Genomic DNA, 18,967 nt, shown 5'->3' with positions numbered 1-18,967 from the left:
GTCTCATTCTTCTGACCTCGTGATCCACCCATCTCAGCCTCCCAAAGTGCTGGGATTACAGGCATGAGCCACCGTGCCTGGTCTGACTGATAATGCTAATTGTATCTTTTTATGTGGTATATTTATTAATAGGTATATATAATGATTTCCGTGATTTTCTCTTTCAAATTTTAGAGAATAATTAGAAATGTTTTTTGCACATTATAATGCTATGAAATTCAATTTTTGCATATGTGCATATCTTTCCTAGAAAATAATGTATTTAATATGATTATTTGTTGTTTTGTTGAATCATGTTATTTTCAGTAGAAGCAGCTGCTTTTAGCATATGTAGGACGTATGGAATGCCAATATACTTTTTCAGAATTTGGTTTTTTGAAGGTTTTTGTCTATTTGGCAGGACAGACGTGCTGATGGTATTATAGTTACTTGATTGCTGTATTTTTCAGGACTTTGACTATATTACACAGTTCCCTTCTGGCCAGCAAAAGTTGGCAATTTACTGGCTATCTCATAAGACTATGCTTGCCAATGACACATCACTTTCATCTTGCAGTTTCCAAGATTCTCTTCTTGTCTGTGACTTTGAAATAGTGCTTTTATATATGTTTGTTATCAATATATCTTTGTATCTTAGTTTTTGTGTTGAGCTTCTTCATTTCTATATCAATTTCTCTTTCAAGAGTTTTCAGCTATTCTTTGTTGTATTTTTACATCCAGTTTCTGTTTTTTTGATATTTTTAAATATTTTTGTTCTTATTCCCATTTTTTTGGTTTTCTATGGTTCTCTGTGTTTCTGTTTCACCCACTGAGCATTATTCAATTTATTTTACTTTTTTAAAATAAATGTATACATCTCTTTTATGATGTTTTTCTGAAAATGTTGTAATATTTTTGGTGGCACCATATTGCCGTATTTTTTATACATTGTAGTCTTTGATTGAAATTTGGACATTAAAAAATGTTACCTGTCACAATCTTTATAAGATAGCTTTTCCTGGCATAGTCTGAAAACCATTGTCTTGGTTAGAGATTCTGGGAGACTCTCAAACATGTCCTTAGAATGTGTCCTGTCAGTAATTTTGTGTTTATTTTTTAGTTAAAGGCATTTATTCGTGTTTCTTCTTAATAGTAATCACTTGCTACACTTCTTTTCTGTCTTTGATACTGCAGTCTCTCTGCTGCTTTAAAATTTAACTGTAGTTTCAGCAGACTTAAACTGTCATTCCAAAGTATGCCACCATTTCTTTCAGCACTATATATTATAATAGGCAGAAACCAGTGTCTGAAAAGGTCTCTAGAAGCAAGTAATGAAGATGTATGAATCAGTGTTTTCCTTTTATAAAAAAACCAAAAGTTGGCAATTTTCTTCTAAAGGCCATATGTTATATTGGGGACCAGAAAGAGCTGTGTTAGGTAAACTTAACAGACTTTCCTTTTTCTTCTATGTCACTCTTTGCATTGTGCTCACCTGGGGCACTTCACAAACTTAACTCATTTATAAAATTTCCTCAGATGTATTTTGGTTAGTGTTTTTGTTACATTTATATGTCTACAAAGAAATTAGGGCTTTTGGTATTTTGCTTTACCATCTTGTTTGTAGTTTGTATAATTTTATAGGTGAGATTTGTAAACTATATTCATCTGAGTCTAGTAAGTGAAGTAATCTGTTTTTATTTCTTTCAGTTGTATGTTCTCATTTTGTCCAAGACCTTAGGCCAGAGTAAGACATAAAAAATTCTTTCCAAAAAGTGGTACTGAGAAGATATGGAACATGTGGACATGAGAATTTACAATTAACAAAAAGCCATAAGAGTGTAGATGAGTGTAATGTGCACAAAGAAGGTTGTGATGGACTAAACCAGTGTTTAATAACCACTGAGAGCAAAATATTTCAATGTCCTAAATATGTGAAAGTCTTTCATAAATTTTCAAATTCAAGTAGAAATAAGACATACTGGAAAGAAATCTTTCAAATGTAAAAAATGTGACAAATCATTTTGTATGCTTTTATACTTAACTCAACATAGAAGATTTTTCTATTAGAGAGAATTCCTACCAATGTGAAGAATGTGGCAAAGTCTTTAACTGGTTCTCACCCCTTACTAGACACAGGGGAATTCATACTGGAGAGAAATCCTACAAATGTGAAGAATTTGGCAAAGCTTTCAAGCAGTCTTCAATCCTTAATACACATGAGATAATTTATACAAGAGAGAAACCCTACAGATGTGAAGGATCTGGCAAAGCCTTTCACTGGTCCTCACACCTTACTACACACAAGAGAATTCATACTGGACAGAGACCCTACAAATGTGAACAATGTGGCAATGCTTTTAACTGCTCCTCACACTTTACTACACATAAGAGAATTCATACTGGAGAGAAACACTACAAATGTAAAGAATGTGGCAAAGCCTTTAACTGGTTCTCAACTTGTACTAAACATAAGATAATTCATACTGGGGAGAAACCCTACAAATGTGAAGAATGTGACAAAGGCTGTAACTGTTCTTCAACCCTTTTTAAACATAAGATAATTCATACTGAAGAGAAACCCTACAAATGTGAAGAATGTGGCAAAAGCTTTAACCTGCCCTCAACTCTTACTAAACATAAGAGAGAATTCATACTGGAGAGAAACCTTTCAAATATGAAGAATGTGGCAAAGCTTTTAACCAATCTTCAACCCTTACTACACATAAAATCATGCTGGAGAGAAACCCTACACATGTAAAGAATGTGGCAAAGGATTTAACTGTTCCTTAACCCTTACTATACACAGGAGAATTCATACTGGAGTGAAGCCCTACAAATGTGAAGAATGTGGCAAAGGCTTTAACTGGTCCTCAACTCTTACAAACCTCAGAGAATTCAAACCCTACAAATGTGGCAAAGCATTTAATGAATCCTCAAATCTTACCATGAATAAGTTAATTCATACTAAAGAGAAACCCCTCAAATGTGAAGAATGTGACAAAGCCTTTAGCCAGTCCTTACAACTTCCTACACATAAGGTAATTCATATTGGAGAGAAGCACTACAAATGTGAAAAATATGGCAATACTTTTAGTTGATCCTCAATCCTTACTACAAATAAGATAATTCGTGCTGGAGAGAAACCCTACAAATATGAAGAATGTGGCAAAGCTTTTAACTGATCATCAAACCTTACTAAACATAAGAAAATCCATACTGGAGAGAAACCCTACAAGTGTGAAGAATGTGGGAAAGTCTTAACAAGTCCTCAATTCTTCACAGACATAAAATAATTCACATTGGATTGAAACTCTACAAAACAGAAAAAGGTGACAGTGCTTTTGACAACACCTCAAACTTTTCTAAGCAAGGAAATTCATACTGGAGAGAAACCATATAAATGTGCAGACTGTGGAAAAGCCTTTAACCGGTCCTCAACTCTTACTAAACATAAGAAAATTCATACTGGAGAAAACCCTATGAGTGTGAAAAATATGGCAAAGCCTTTAACAAGTCCTCCATTTTTAACAAACCTAAGATAATTCATACTGTGGATAAACTCTACAAACCAGAAAGATTTGACAATACTTTTGAGAAAACCTCAAAATTTTCTAAACATAAATCATAGTGGCGAGAAATCCTAGAAATGTGAAGAATGTGACAAACCTCTAAATAGTTGTCACACTTGATTGTAGGTAAGCATGACAGGAGTGTAGGTAATTTATACTGGAGAAAACTACATTTGTGAACAATGTGGCAGAACTTTTAACCAACGCTAATATCTTATATTGCACAGGAAAACATTTAAACCTGAGAAAAACTGTACAAATATGAAGACTGTGAAAGCCATTAATATCTGCTCACATATTACTCAACATCAGAGAGTTCGTACTTAATAAAAGCATTGTAAATACAATCACTGTCAAAGGATCTTTCAAAAAATATTAGCCTGTAAAGTGAAGAATAATATTTATTTTGAAGATGAACATTACAAATGTAAAGAGGGTTGCAGTACCTTTAGTTGGATCACAGATCTTACTGTATACATTTTGTACTAGAGGAAACCTCTGAAGTAGTTGTTCAAACTTCATTCAACATCAGGGAATTTATATTGGGGAAAAAAACCCTGCAAATGTAATAATTTTGAAAAAAGACTTTAAAAATCTACAGCTTAGGAAACACCAGAGAGTTAGGCTAATATATAGTTTTGCAGATCCAGTAAAAGTTAAAAATACTTAATCCAAAATTCTGTCTTTGTAAATATTAGAGAATTCACTACTTATGTCACTGGCACTTCAGATATTACTCCAAATCAAAATGTTAAGTACAGAAAATAAAACTAAAGTTAGTAGAAAAATTTTTTATATCACTTTAAAAGGAGAGGTTTTTTGCAGAGTTAAAATTACATTCAAAGTAGACTTCATTCCTTGAAAAAATTAGATTTTCTGAAAAGTGATTAATTCCGTAATACAACACTCAAATTATTTTCTGCTGTTTCTTCATTGCTATTAGATTCACATGTGAAAGGCTGTGATCAATTGTTGCTGCATCAAAGATATGAGAGAGTCTTATTTACTAGGTGGGCATTGTTGATGGCCTTTTTCATGAAAGAGTAAGGACATTAAAATGTAAGATGCATGATGAAAATCTAAGTGGAGAGGCTCTTTGTGGTTGACTTATAATATTGAGTGATGCATGAGGTAGGTGTTGTGTTTCTTTTTCTTTTTTCTTTATTTTGTTGAGGTAAGTGTTCTGGGTAGTATTCTGCATTATCATTAGAAGAAAACATTTTTAATTTTACTTAAAATTAAATAAATGGGGCCGGGCGCAGTGGCTCAAGCCTGTAATCCCAGCACTTTGGGAGGCCGAGATGGGCGGATCACAAGGTCAGGAGATCGAGACCATCCTGGCTAACACGGTGAAACCCCGTCTCTACTAAAAAATACAAAAAACTAGCTGGGCGGGGTGGCGTGCGCCTGTAGTCCCAGCTACTCGGGAGGCTGAGGCAGGAGAATGGCATGAACCCGGGAGGCGGAGCTTGCAGTGAGCTGAGATCCGGCCACTGCACTCCAGCCTGGGCGACAGAGCGAGACTCCGTCTCCAAAAACAAAATAAATAAATAAATAAATAAATAAATAAATGGATACTGCATTTTACTAACTGTACTTCTGTATAATAAAATGTAGTACATTTAATAATGTTAGATAATGTATGAAGTTAATATTTCAATTCAATATTTTTAACATGTTAAATACTATTGTGCATTCAATAAAGTGTTATGTCACTAACTTAAACCTAGTCCACCTTACTCAACAGTATAGGTAAAAGTTGGTAAAAATATTGTATTTGGTAATATAATGGAATAATATCTCTAGTAATCTCTTTTGACAGTGACTTTAAACTCCAAATAAGTTAAAAAATATTGTTTGTATAGGTTAAATCTTTATTATCTTTTATATTATTTATCTTTATTTTTCTTAATTTTTTTGGTACATAAGTTTTTTTTTTTTTTGAGACAGAGTTTTGCTCTTGTTGCCCAGACAACAATAGTGCAATGGTGTGATCTCGGCTCACCACAACCTCCACCTCCCAGGTTCAAGCAATTCTCCTGCCTCAGCCTCCCGAGTCGCTGGAATTACAGGCATGTACCACCATGCCTGGCTAATTTTGCATTTTGAGTAGAGACGGGGTTTCTCCATGTTGGTCAGGCTGGTCTTGAACTCACGACCTCAAGTGATCCACTTGCCTCAGCCCCCCAAAGTGCTGGGATTACAGGTGTGACTCACTGCGCCCAAGCATATATGGTATATTTTGATACAAGAATACAATATATAATACTCACATCCGGGTAAATGAGGTATCTGTCACCTGTAGCATTTATCTTTTGTATTACAAACAATCCAGTTCTACACTTTTAGTTATTCTAAAATAACAATTAAATTATTATTGATTACAGGCCTATTTTTTTGGTACTAATAAAAAATATATACCTGTATAAATCTATACATTTTTGAGTCCTGAATAAATTTATATTTTTAAAATTTCTTATATATTTCTCTTTGAACATGTGGCCTGTCTGCCTGCAAACACATACAGACTTTTAGTTTTGATTTACATACAGTTAAATAGGTTAGTCTTAATATGAGCATTAGCTGAAAGAAAATTATGAAGTAATTAAGTGTATTTGTGTATGAGTTTGTACTTATTTTCAGAAGAAAAGAGCAATATTGGAACAAAAAAATAATTTTAACAAGGTGACTACCAGAAAATTTAAAACTTCAAAAATGCCGAAACCAAATGTATACTGTCTGCCTTGTATTGAACTCATTACTATACAATCTATGGCTTATAGTTCTGAATCTCCCCATGCAAATTCTCTGTATTTACTTGCCTGACACTCATGCTGCACCCCTAATATTTTTGTTTGTATATATTAGTCCATTTTCATGCTGCTGATGAAGACATATCCAAGACTGGGAAGAAAAAGAAATTTAACTGGACTTACAATTCCACATGGCTGGGGAGGCCTCACAATCATGGTGGGAGCCAAAATGCACTTCTTTCATGGCGGTGGCAAAGAAAAGGAAAAAGATGCAAAAGTGGAAACCCCTGACAAAACCATCAGAACTTATTAGACTTACTACCATGAGAATAGTATGGTGGAAACTATCCCCATGGTTCAAGTTATCTCCCATTGAGTCCCTCCCACAACATGTGGGATTTATGGGAGTATAACTGAAGTTCAGATTTGGGTGGAGACAGAGCCCAACCACATCATTCTGCCTCTGCCCCCTCCAAATCTCGTCTGCACATTTCCAAACCAATCACGCCTTCCCAACAGTCCTCCAAAGTCTTAACTCATTTCAGCACTAACTCAAAGGTCCACAGTCCAAAGTCTTATCTAAGACAAGGCAAGTCCCTTCCACCTATGAGCCTGTATAATCAAAAGCAAGTTAGTTACTTCCCAGATACAATGGAGGTAAAGGCATTTGGTAAATACAGCCATTCCAAATGGAGACAATTGGCCAAAACAAAGGGGCTACTGGCCCTATGCAAGTCCAAAATCAAGCAGGGCAGTCAAGCTCCAAAATGATCTTTGATGACAAGTCTCACATCTGTGTCAAGCTGATGCAAGAGGTGGGTTCCCATGGTCTTGGGCACCTTTGCCCCTGTGGCTTTGCAGGGTACAACTTCCCTTCCAGCTGCAGTCATGGGTTGGCATTGAGTGTCTGTGGTTTGTTGGTGCCTCTACCATTCTGGGGTCTGGAGGACAGTGACCCTGTCCTCACAGTTTTACTAGGTGGTGCCCCAGCAGGGACTCTGTGTGGAGACTCTGACCCCACATTTCCCTTCTGCACTGCCCTAGTAGAGGTTCTCCATGAACACCCCACCCCTGCAGCAAACTTCTGCCTGGGCATCCAGGCATATCATACATCTTCTGAAATCTAAGTAGAGGTTCCAAAACTTTAATTCTCGACTTCTGTGCATCCACAGGCTTAACACCACATGGAAGCTGCCAAGGCTTGAGGCTTGCACCCTCTAAAGCCATGGCCTAACCTCTACATTGGCCTCTTTCAACCACAGCTGGAGTGGCTGGGATGCAGGACATCATTTTCTCCTAGGCCTGCAGGCCTGTAATGGGAGAGACTGCTGCGAAGACCTCTGATGTGCCCCAGAAGCATTTTCCCCATTGTCTTGGGAATTAACATTTGGTCCCTTGTTACTTTTGCAAATTTCTGCAGCAGCTGTCTTGAATTTCTCAGAACATCCATTTCAACCTCTGCCTGTTACCCAATTCCAAAGGCGCTTCTACATCTTGGGTATCTTTACAGCAACACCCCACTCTACTGGTACCAATTTACTGTATTAGTCTGTTTTCACACTGCTGATAAAGACATACTCGAGACCGGGAAGACAAAGAGGTTTAATTGGACTTATAGTTTTACATGGCTGGGGAGGCCTCAGAATCATAGTGGGAGGCAAAAGGCACATCTTACATGGCAGCAGCAAGAGAAAAGGAGAAAGATGCAAAAACGGAAACCCATGATAAAACCATCAGGTCTCATGAGACTTATTCACTACCACGAAAACAGTATGGGGGAAACTGCCACCAGGACTCAAATTATCTCCCACTGGGTCCCTCCCACAAGTGGGAATTATGGGAGTACAATTCAAGATTTGAGTGAAGACACAGAGCCAAACCATATTTTATTTTTATATATATACACACACACACACACGTATGTATATATTATAGTTAATGAATTATTAAGTGAATTCATTCACTATTCATTATGTGAATAATTCATTATATAGAAATATATATACATGTATGTATATATTTTAGTTAATAAATTATTCATTACATGAGCTATCCTGTAATTAAAAGATTTTTATAAAATTTAGTAGTGCAGACAAAATAATTTTGATGTAATTCCATAATTAGTGTATTAAATTACATTTTATTTAGTTACAACACTCCGCTTTGTTCTTTTAATTGGAGAATCCTATATAAGCTTTCTTTTCTTTATTGCTCCTTTCTGTTTTTATAATTGATATATTGAGTCAATGTTTAGGTATTAGGGAAGCTTAATAAGTCATGAGAATGTTTTTATATATAAATGTAGGAAACACACCTGTCAGTTTTTGCTGTGTAACACATGCTCCATAATAAGTCACAAATATTTCTGCTAAAGTTACTTTGTAATTTCAAGTCAGTGATGGAAAATATCAATGGTGAAGAAATAAAATTGATTCTTCATGTGGAGAGAACATTATTTTCAGGCTGCAAAGCTGAATCTTGCTGAATTCAACCCATTTATGCCTGAGGTTACAATTTTTTGAATTTTTGCAATCAGATTTTGGTGATGACCTTGAGCCATAGGATATAAATAACTCCCACATACTTAAGAGATCCAATAATGGAACACTAGGCATAAATGGATCATGGAGAAATTCTGCATGTATTATTTCCTAATTATCTTCAGTTTTGTTTGTCTCATTATGTGTATTCTAACTATGTATGCATCACAGCCCTTCTTCTTTTCAGTGTTATAGCTACAGTTTACTCACTGTTGTCTTCATGCCATGTCATTTCAAATGGTACTTTGTAGGTTTTGATGAGCAAGTTGCTATTTTTAATACACTGAAAAATTATTTTTAACTGACGAATTTGCTTATCAATATAAATTTCAGATCATGTAACTAAGATGAAAAGCATACACTATCCACAAGTAACAGGATTAAATCAGCATTGTTTTTCTTTGTAAAAGAAAAATCTTGGCTGGGCATGGTGGCTCAAGCCTGTAAATCCCAACACTTTGGGATGCTGAGATGAGCAGATACCCGAGGTCAGGAGTTCATGACCAGCCTGATCAACATGGAGAAACCCCGTCTCTACTAAAAATACAAAATTAGGCAGGCGTGGGGGCACATGCCTATACTCCCAGCTACTTGGGAGGCTGAGGCAGGAGAATCGCGTGAGCCTGGGAGGCAGATGTTGTGGTGAGCTGAGATCGCACAATTGCACTCCAGCCATGTGCTAGCAAATGTACCTTAGAAATGAAATTTTTAAGAGAGCTAATGGTAAGTGAATAATTTTAAATTTAATTTTCTATGATATACTTACAGCACAATATACATTTCCATGCAGAATCTTCTATTTTTAAGTTTGAGTATGAAATGTTGGAGGACAATAAATAACTTCTGTGATTTGAAATAAAGAAACATGTTTCTTTTCTGTATTGATATTATAATTTGGAGGAATTTCTCACTCTCATTTTATTTTAGTGTTACAAGTTTTTTTTTTTTTTTAGTGTTAATTTTTTTAAATTGTTTTACTTTTTTTTTTTTTTTTTTTAGTGTTACAAGTTCAGTCTACAGTTTTTAGTCACCAAACTGTAGCCAACTTCTTGGTCATTTTCTCTGGAAAAGCTGCAGAGATTATGACAGCTTTTGGATTAAAACATTTCCTGTTATTTTGCATGCAAACTAGTTTACTGTGTTCACAGAGTGGCCAGTCATTGGACCATAAGCAACACCTGCCCCCTTCGTGTCTTTCATACCATTACTATGAGCACCAGAAACTCCAGGTGCCCCAATCTTAAAGTAAAAATCCTAAAGTACATTGGCTCCTCCCTTGCCATGTACTGGGTCCAGAACATGCTGTCAAATATCAGAGTTTCTATGGTTATTGTTGTGGGAAGTCAGGGACCCTGAACGGAGGGACCTGCTGAAGCCATGGCAGAAGAACATAAATTGTGAAGATTTCATGGACATTGGTTAGTTCCCCAAATTAAGACTTTTATAATTTCTTACGCCTGTCTTTACTGCAATCTCTGAACATAAATTGTGAAGATTTCATGGACATTTATCACTTCCCCAATCAATACTCTTATAATTTCCTATGCCTGTCTTTACTTTAATCTCGTAATCCCGTCATCTTCATAAGCTGAGGATGTATGTCGCCTCAGGACCCTGTGATGATTGCGTTATCTGCACAAATTATTTGTAAAGCATGTGTGTTTGAACAATATGAAATCTGGGCACCTTGAAAAGAACAGAATAACAGTGATTTTCAGGGAACAAGGGAGATAACCATAAGGTCTGACAGTCTGCGGGGCTGGGCAGAACAGAGTCATACTTCTCTTCTTACAAAAAGCTAATAGGAGAAATATCGCTGAATTCTTTTCCTCAGCAAGGAATAGCCCTGGGAAAAGAATGCATTCCCAGGGGGAGGTCTCGAAAACGGTCACTCTAAGAGTGTCTGTCTTATGCAGTTGAAGATAAGGGATGAAATATGCCCTGGTCTCCTGCAGTGCCCTCAGGCTTGCAATGATTAGGAAATTCCAGCCTGGTGAATTCTAGTCAGACTAGTTGTCTGCTCTCAAACCCTGTTTCCTGTTAAGATGTTTATCAATGACAATGTGTGCCCAGCGGGACATGGACCTTCACCAGTAATCCTAGTTTCACCCTGGCCTTGTGATCTCACTCTGCTTCCCTGCCCTTGTGATCTTTTATTGATCTCTGAAGCATGTGATTTCTGTGACCCACTCCCTATTCATACCCCCCTCCCCTTTTGAAATCCCCAATAAAAACTGACTGGTTTTGTGGCTCAGTGGGGCATCGCAGAACCTGCCGACATGTGATGCAACCCCCAGAGACCCAGCTGTAAAATTTCTCTCTTTTGTACTCTTTATTTCTCAGACCAGCTGACACTTAGGGGAAATAGAAAATAACCTACATTAAAATATTGGGGGCTGGTTCCCCCAATAGGTTATGACTGACAAATGACAAAAACACCCCAAAACTACATATTTTTGATAATATTCAGCCAAGATTATGACAAAGACACCGACAATATTTCAAACACTGTCCTCCTTCTATGATGTTTTAAAAATATATTCTTTGACAGATAAAATGTGTATGTTTTCTGTAGCATATAATATTTAGAAGTATATATATTGTCAAATGATTAGTTCTAGGTAATGCTTTACCTCCATAGTTAACATTTTTATGGTGAGACCATATGACATTGTCTTATCATTTTTCAAAAAAACAAACACACTATGAACTATAGTCACCATGTTGTACAAGAAATCTCTTGAACTTATTCCTCCTATCCAACTGTAATTATGCATTTTTGACAAACATATTTCCAGCCCTCCATTTCTTCTAAATACCTTGGCACCTGATAGTCACCATTTTACTCTCTACATCACTGAGATTTAAATTATTTGAAATCCATATGTAAGTAAAATAATGAGATATTAATCTTTCTGTGCCTGGCTTATCTCAACTAATGTAATGTCCTCCAGCTTAATCCATGCTATTGAAAATAATAGAATTTTCTTTTTTTTTAGGCCAGGAGTGGTGGCTTTCACCTGTAATCTCAGTACTCTGGGAGTCTGAGGCAGGTGAATTGCTTCAGCCAAAGAGTTTCAGACTAGCCTGGGCAACGTGGTGAAATCTCATCTCTAGAAAAAAATACGAAAAAAAAAAAAAAATCAGCTGGGCATGGTGGTGCATACCTGTAATTCCAGCTACTTTGGAGGTTGAGGAATGGGAATCTCTTGAACCAAGGATGCCAAGGTAGCAATGAGACAAGATTGTGCCACTGCACTGTAGCCTGGGAGACAGAGAGAGACTTGGTTTCAAAAACAACAACAAAAATTATTTTTAAAATAATAAATAGCATTCCATTGTGTATATATACCACATTGTCTTTATTTACTCATTAGATGTTGAAGTGAAGATTCTGTATTTTGGTTATTGTGAAGAGTACTACAAACAACATAGAAGTAAAAATATTTCTTCATTCTGATTTCATTTGTTGTGGATATATATCCAATAGTACAATTGCTGTTTTACATGGTAGTTTAAGTTTTTAAAGAAATCTACCTTTCATAATGGCTGTCCTCATTTACATTCAAACCAACAGTGTGCAAGCATTCTTTATTCTTCAAATCTTTACCAACATTTTTTCTTTTTAATAAGTCACTCTATCAGGAGTAAGTGTATAACTGATAGTTTTTTTAGCTTGCCTTTCAATGATAATACTTTACCTTGAAAAATTTCTTCTATTTTGCCAAAAAACCCTGCAGTTACATGTTTATTGCAGCATTATTCACAGGAGGAAAGACAGAGTTAAACAAGGTACCTATGAATCTTAGACTGAAAAAGGAAAATGAGGTACTTATACTATGTAATACTATGCAGCCACAGAAAAGAATGATGTTTTTTGCAGCAATGTGAATGCAGCAGAAGGCCATTATTATAAGCAAATTAACCCTGATCAGTAAAACAAATGCCACATGTTCTCACATACATGTGGAAGGTAAACATTGGGTGCACATGGAAACAAAGAGACAAACAATGAACACTGGGAATTCTTTAAAAAAGAGAGACAAGCATTGAAAAACTACTTGTTAGGTATAACGTACACTATTTGGGCAATGGGATTATTACATGCCTAAATGTCAGCATCATGCAGTATACCTGTGATACAACTCGGTACATGTACCCCCGAATCCAAATAAAAATCATAAAATGTTTTGTGCTATAATAACATGTTACATTTTTCTAGTTCTTGGTTACTAGTTGGAATTTGGGGTGAAAGACACAGAAGTATGTTTCCTTTGGGCACGGGGTGAATGTTTCTATGCCAGGTCTCCCCACATTTTATGAGCTAACATCTCTGAAAGCTCTTGGCCTATTGCCCAAGAAGTGTTTTCTTCCCATGTATGCGGCCAAAATAAATGACTCTAAATATTTGGTTTTTATTTATTAACTGTACATTAGACTATAATTTGTTACTCTACTCTTTGGGGAATAAATTTCAGTATACAACCTGCATTGCTATAATAAATATATTATTCCTTTAGTTTTGATTCTTCAGAAGATGATTCAATTCCCTAGTGAATCAAAACTGAAAGGAGAATAACTCCTTAAGGTAATAGATGTAGAAAGACCCATTACTTTTGATCAACTTCTTCACCCCCAGCCCCAGACAATCATCATTCCACTCCCTGCTATTATGAGTTCGACTTTTTTATATTCTACGTACAAATGAAAATGTGGTATTTTTTTTCTGTGCTGGCTTATTTTACTTAGAATAATTCTTCCAGGTTTATTAATGTTGTTGTATTTTCTTTATCCATTCACGTGTTGATGGACACTTAGGTTGATTTCACACCTTAGCTATTGTGAGTAATCCACTTTCTTTTCTTTCGTTTGTTTTTATATCTCTTCATTCCTTCCTTTTTCATTTCTAGAGGTATTTTAATTTTAATATATAAATTATGACTGTTAAATACCTTCATTTCTATACCTTTTTTGGTTAATAATTTGACTGATTGAAAACATAAGTTCTTCAAAAATGTTTTGGATCAAGGCCATTACTTTGTTATTAACATAATTTGAGACAAAATAGCAATGAAAATCAACATCGATTAGTGAAGCAACTATGATGTAGCCCCTGGGTATCATTTCCTCTCCCACCAACATGAAAGCAGCATCTTTGTGTCATCTCTCCCAGTTCTAAGAAAGAGGTTTCTGATCAAATTGATCACATAAAATTTTGTAAAATTTAACATATTTGGTCTGAGAATTAATCTATTATCAGAGAAGTTGATATTTTGATATGTATTATGTTATGCTATTCTATTTAAATTTTTAGAAAAACTAAACTGACAAAGCAAACATTTAACTTTTTTGAAAATTAAAAATGTTTAAGACACATTTTTGTAGAAACTAAAACTAAAAATAATTCCAAATTTCTAGAGAACATCACTCAAATACTTCAAGTTACCTTCCTCTGACAGTAGATATGTATTTTTCAATATTGCTGTAATGGAGATTTGGCTGTCCTTTGTGGCCAACTGTCATTTGTACCCTATTTTGTTGTGTAGTATCTATATTATGCATTTTACATTTTAAAAGTTGTAGTCCATGCAATGTAATTTTCAAACAATTGATCAACCTTTTTCCATGTCAAACTCTCTGCTTAATCAGAAGACACTTTATTTCACTCTTCAAAGGCATTTTAACTGCCTGAAAAGCAAAGGAACAGTTCAAGTGAGTGTGCCAAGCTGCACAATCTGTTGAAACTTACACAAGTGTCAAGCTATAGAAATTCACACAAGTAATCTTCTGGTGAAAGAGGGTGCACTTCAACAGCATTATCACAGCAATGTGGAATAGTTGTAATAAAATAAAAGATGAACCACTGCCTTCCAGGAAAAGGAGTTAAGACTCCATCTCGAAAAAAAATGTTGATAATAAAAAATACAAAACAAAGCATGATAATATTGATGGCTGTTGTGAGACCTTGGTTCTTGTCTTCTTAGTTTTAAAACATTTAAACAAGAGACACAAAACAAATAAGATACAACATGGAGTAATTTATTGCAAAGTAGAAATGCTATTTTAAAAGTTAGATGAAGAGGCCGGGCATGGTGTCTCATGCCTGTAATCCCAGCATTTTGGGAGGCCGAGGCAGGTGGATCATGAGGTCAAGAGATTGAGACCATCCTGGTCAACATGGTGAAACCGTGTATCTACTAAAAATACAAAAATTAGCTGGGCATGGTGGCATATGCCTGTAATCCCAGCTACTCGGGAGACTGAGGCAGGAGAATCACTTGAGCCAGGGAGTTGGAGGTTGCAGTGAGCAGAGGTCATACCACTGCACTGCAGCCTGGCAACAGAGACTCTGTTAAAAAAAAAAAAAAAAAAAAAAAAGAAGAAGAAGAAGAAGAAAAAAGAAAAAAACAAGGTGAAGAATAGCCAGTACTCCCTGAGAGAAAAAAAGATTCAGGGTAGCATGAGACAGCAGGCCGCGCGTGATGGCTCATGCCTGTAATCCCAGCACTTTGGAAGGCTGAGGTGGGAGGATCACCTGAGGTCAGGAATTCGAAACCAGCCTGGAAAACATGGTAAAACACTGTCTCCACTAAAAATACAAAAAATTAGCTGGCTTCGTGGCAGGCACCTGTAATCCCAGCTACTCAGGAGGCTGAGGCAGGAGAATTGCTTGAACCCAGGTGGCGGAGGTTGCAGTGAGCCAAGATTGCACCATTGCACTCCAGCCTGGGCAACGAGACCGAAACTTCATCTCAAATTAAAAAAAAAAAGAAAGAAAGAAAGAAAGAAAGAAAGAATGAGACAGCAAAGACTGGAACTAGGGACATTCCATTTATGGGAGTCTTACATAATTATTTATAAGGAGGTGGGAAGAGATGTTACTAATAAGCATGTTCTGGGTGGTTCTCTTGGTACACAGACACAGTACCTGTACATGTTTCTTTATATGTCACATACAGTACCTGTACATGTTTCTTTATATGTCACATATCTCATTAGCATCTTAAATCTCCACACACGTGTGTTTTTTTACTATTATAATGAGCAAAAGGTCAGTTAGAGGACAAGTAAAATCAAAATGTGCTCTCTGCACGGGAATTTCCCTACTGGAGAGAGATTTTCTTGAATGAGCTGAAATCCAATGTAAATGCCGGTGCTTATTGTGTTGGCAGTCTGCAGTCGTCGTGCAATTGCCATGGTTGCTGCATCCTCAGGACACAGCCACTCTCGACTACCTAGCTTGCCTCAATAGTATTTGTCTTGATTTATTCCCATCTATCAACTCTGAGACTCAGATTAAGCTGTTCTGTCAACATTGTCAAGAGGGGGAAAATTAAAAATTTTAAATCAAATATATTTGAGCTTGATTTGGGTCACTAGCTGTGTATCCAAGAGAAATTATTTTACATTTTTGGAGCCTCAATATTAATAAACATTATTTTCCCCAAGACTATTTTAATTCATGCATGGTAGCTAGAATACATGAAAGTCTTGTCTAAATATTAAACATTTAAGAGAAAGAAAATCATTCATTTTTCAAATACATAAGTGAGTTGTTATATTTTGTCATATTTAGTGTATTTTTTCTTTTTTAAAAAAATGCCAAAATAGTAATTTTTGTGTGTGTGTGTGTAATATTAGACTGTTTCTAAGTTATGACTTTGCTAATTTTCACATATGGTTTTGACTGCTACTGTCGGATTTAGGTTAAATTTCAAATCCACTGTGTGGTTTTTGGGGTCATTTTGGGGAACAAAATATATTTGACCTTGACTGTTTGGGGAAACTTGGCTTCATTTCTGCCCTCTTTCTTTTTTTTTATATCTGGCACTTTAAAAATGACTAGGATTCAAATAAGGTTGATTTGGAATCAAGCAACAGAAATTCCCAGAAAAGGCTGAGGGAAATAGCTACTGGATAGTGCCTTTCTGTGATTTATACATGAAACAGAGTTCAATAAAAGGTATAAAGTTATTGCAAGTTTTTTGGCCGGGCTCAGTGGCGCACGCCTGTAATCCCAGCACTTTGGGAGCCTGAGGCAGGTGGATCATCTGAGGTCAGATCTCAAAAAAAAAAAAAATTACTCCAAATTTTTTAAAATTAGAAACTAATTGCCTTCAACATATTAGTCTGTTGTCTTAGTTTGTCTATGGTAACTCTACCGTGCAGAAACTTTAATTACAGAAAAGGATACTGCTGCTGTAATAAGTTTTGGAACAAATACTTACATGTTTATAAATATTTCTCCTTAATAATCCTTAGATACATGTCATTCTGGCTCAATCCTTTTTGCACAACTGTTTGTAAGTCCAGAGACTCCTTCCTATCAAGGTCGAGCCACGGTATTTCCAGGTATTTATTTATTTATTTATTTATTTATTTATTTATTGAGATGGAGTCTCGTTCTGTCATCAGGCTGGAGTGCAGTGGCGCAATCTCGGCTCACTGCAACCTCTGCCTCCCAGGTTCAAGTCATTCTCCTGCCTCAGACTCCCAAGTAGCTGTGGTTATAGGTGTGCGCCACCACACCCAGGTAAATTTTTGTATTTTAGTAGAGACGAGGTGACACCATGTTGGCCAGGATGGTCTCGATCTCTTGACCTTATGATCCACCTGCACACGTGGTGTCAACGAAAAGAGGAGGAATTCACCTCTGTTGAAATGTGCCTGCTTTTTAATAAGCCACCTGCGTTTACATATGCGAGCCTCCAGCTTGCTTATCAGCTTGTAGCTTGACTTTTCAGGCTGTTTTCTGTTAGAAAAGAAATGGTTTGGGGGCTGCTTTTTAGTAAAGAAAAATTCCAGTGAGAGAACTCCTTTACCCTCTCTAAATGCCTAAAACAATTTCTTAATAACTCCTGTATTATTCCCTCCTCAGGAGAAGTATCCCTAATTGCTGTCATGGGGCGTCAGATGATGCATCTTTCTGGATACTTCCTGCTGAAAAGGGGCATCATGTTGGGGAACAGCAGTGGGGCTCCTGCTGAGGTTGATCTAAGAGTCCTTGAAAGAATGGTGTGTCCAGGCCGCCTGTGTGTACAGGCTCATACCTGTAATCCTAGCACTTTGGGAGGCTGAGGCAGGTGAATTACCTGAGGTCAGGAGTTCAAGACTAGCCTAGCCAACATGGTGAAACCTAGTCTCTTATAAAAATACAAAAATTAGCCAGGCGTGGTGTTGTGTGCCTGTAATCCAAGCTACCAGGGAGGCTGAGGCAAGAGAATTGCTTGAACCCCAGGAGGCGGAAGTTGCAGTCGGTCGAGATCGCACCACTGGTGCCAGAGACTTCATCACAAAACAAACAAAAAAAGAATGGTGTGTCCATGTGCGGCTCTGTTTGCAACACCATTTGGTGTTTGATTGCCTCTAGGTAAAACAAGATAATTTTTACCAGAAGGGTTAAAATATAGGATTAGAATATGCATATTAACATGACCGCTGTTAGTTGGGTAATATAACCTTATGGTATAATAGTAGAGTTTTGTGCCTGTCAGTTGTCCCAATGAATTGCAACACTGGTGTGCCTTCGCTAGATGTTGCTGTACATTACCAGAAACGTTAATATAAAAGTAACACTTTATTTAAGAAAAATATACATTTCCCCTTGACTTGCCATTAGGGAATACTTTTAGGTTTAGGCCATTTTTATAACTTTCAATATGATTGGGAAAAACAAATCATCCGAGGGCTAAAGTAACTTTAGTGTTAATCTTGGCAATGCCTTTCCTTTAATTATTAAACTCTTTATTTCCACAGACCATCTTATAACATACTTAAGCTTTCTGATTCATCCTAAACATCCATTCTTTAAACAACCAGTCATTTCCTCTTAGAACAAGAATTTACCATACAAGATTCTTCCTTATATAAAATCTCTTTCTTTGTAACTGTCTTTCTATAGCTTTGAGTGCACCATATTACCAATTTTTAATGAAAAATCCCACCAAGCTTAGTGAAGTAAAACTTTCATGCTTACTTCTTGTCTGTAACTATTGCCCCTGATACAGGGATAATTAAGCAAAACAACCTTGACTAAATCTTTCCTGCAATTATTAATACTGTTATAAGGAGGTAATTAGGCAAAGTATTACAGCAATTAGAATGTTGCAACCAGAATTACACATTA

General features: G+C 36.3%; 1 pseudogene; it reads left to right on the top strand.

Annotated features, from left to right (window-relative positions):
- Positions 1-1,382: 1,382 nt before the first annotated feature.
- LOC105538643 lies at positions 1,383-3,607 on the top strand (annotated as a pseudogene).
- The last annotated feature ends 15,360 nt before the right edge of the window (positions 3,608-18,967 follow it).

The sequence above is a fragment of the Mandrillus leucophaeus genome, unplaced genomic scaffold (genome assembly GCF_000951045.1).
Source record: "Mandrillus leucophaeus isolate KB7577 unplaced genomic scaffold, Mleu.le_1.0 Scaffold196, whole genome shotgun sequence".
Taxonomy (NCBI): Eukaryota; Metazoa; Chordata; class Mammalia; order Primates; family Cercopithecidae; genus Mandrillus; species Mandrillus leucophaeus.
Note: the sequence above shows the minus strand (reverse complement) of the source record. Positions and strands in the feature narration are given on the sequence as shown.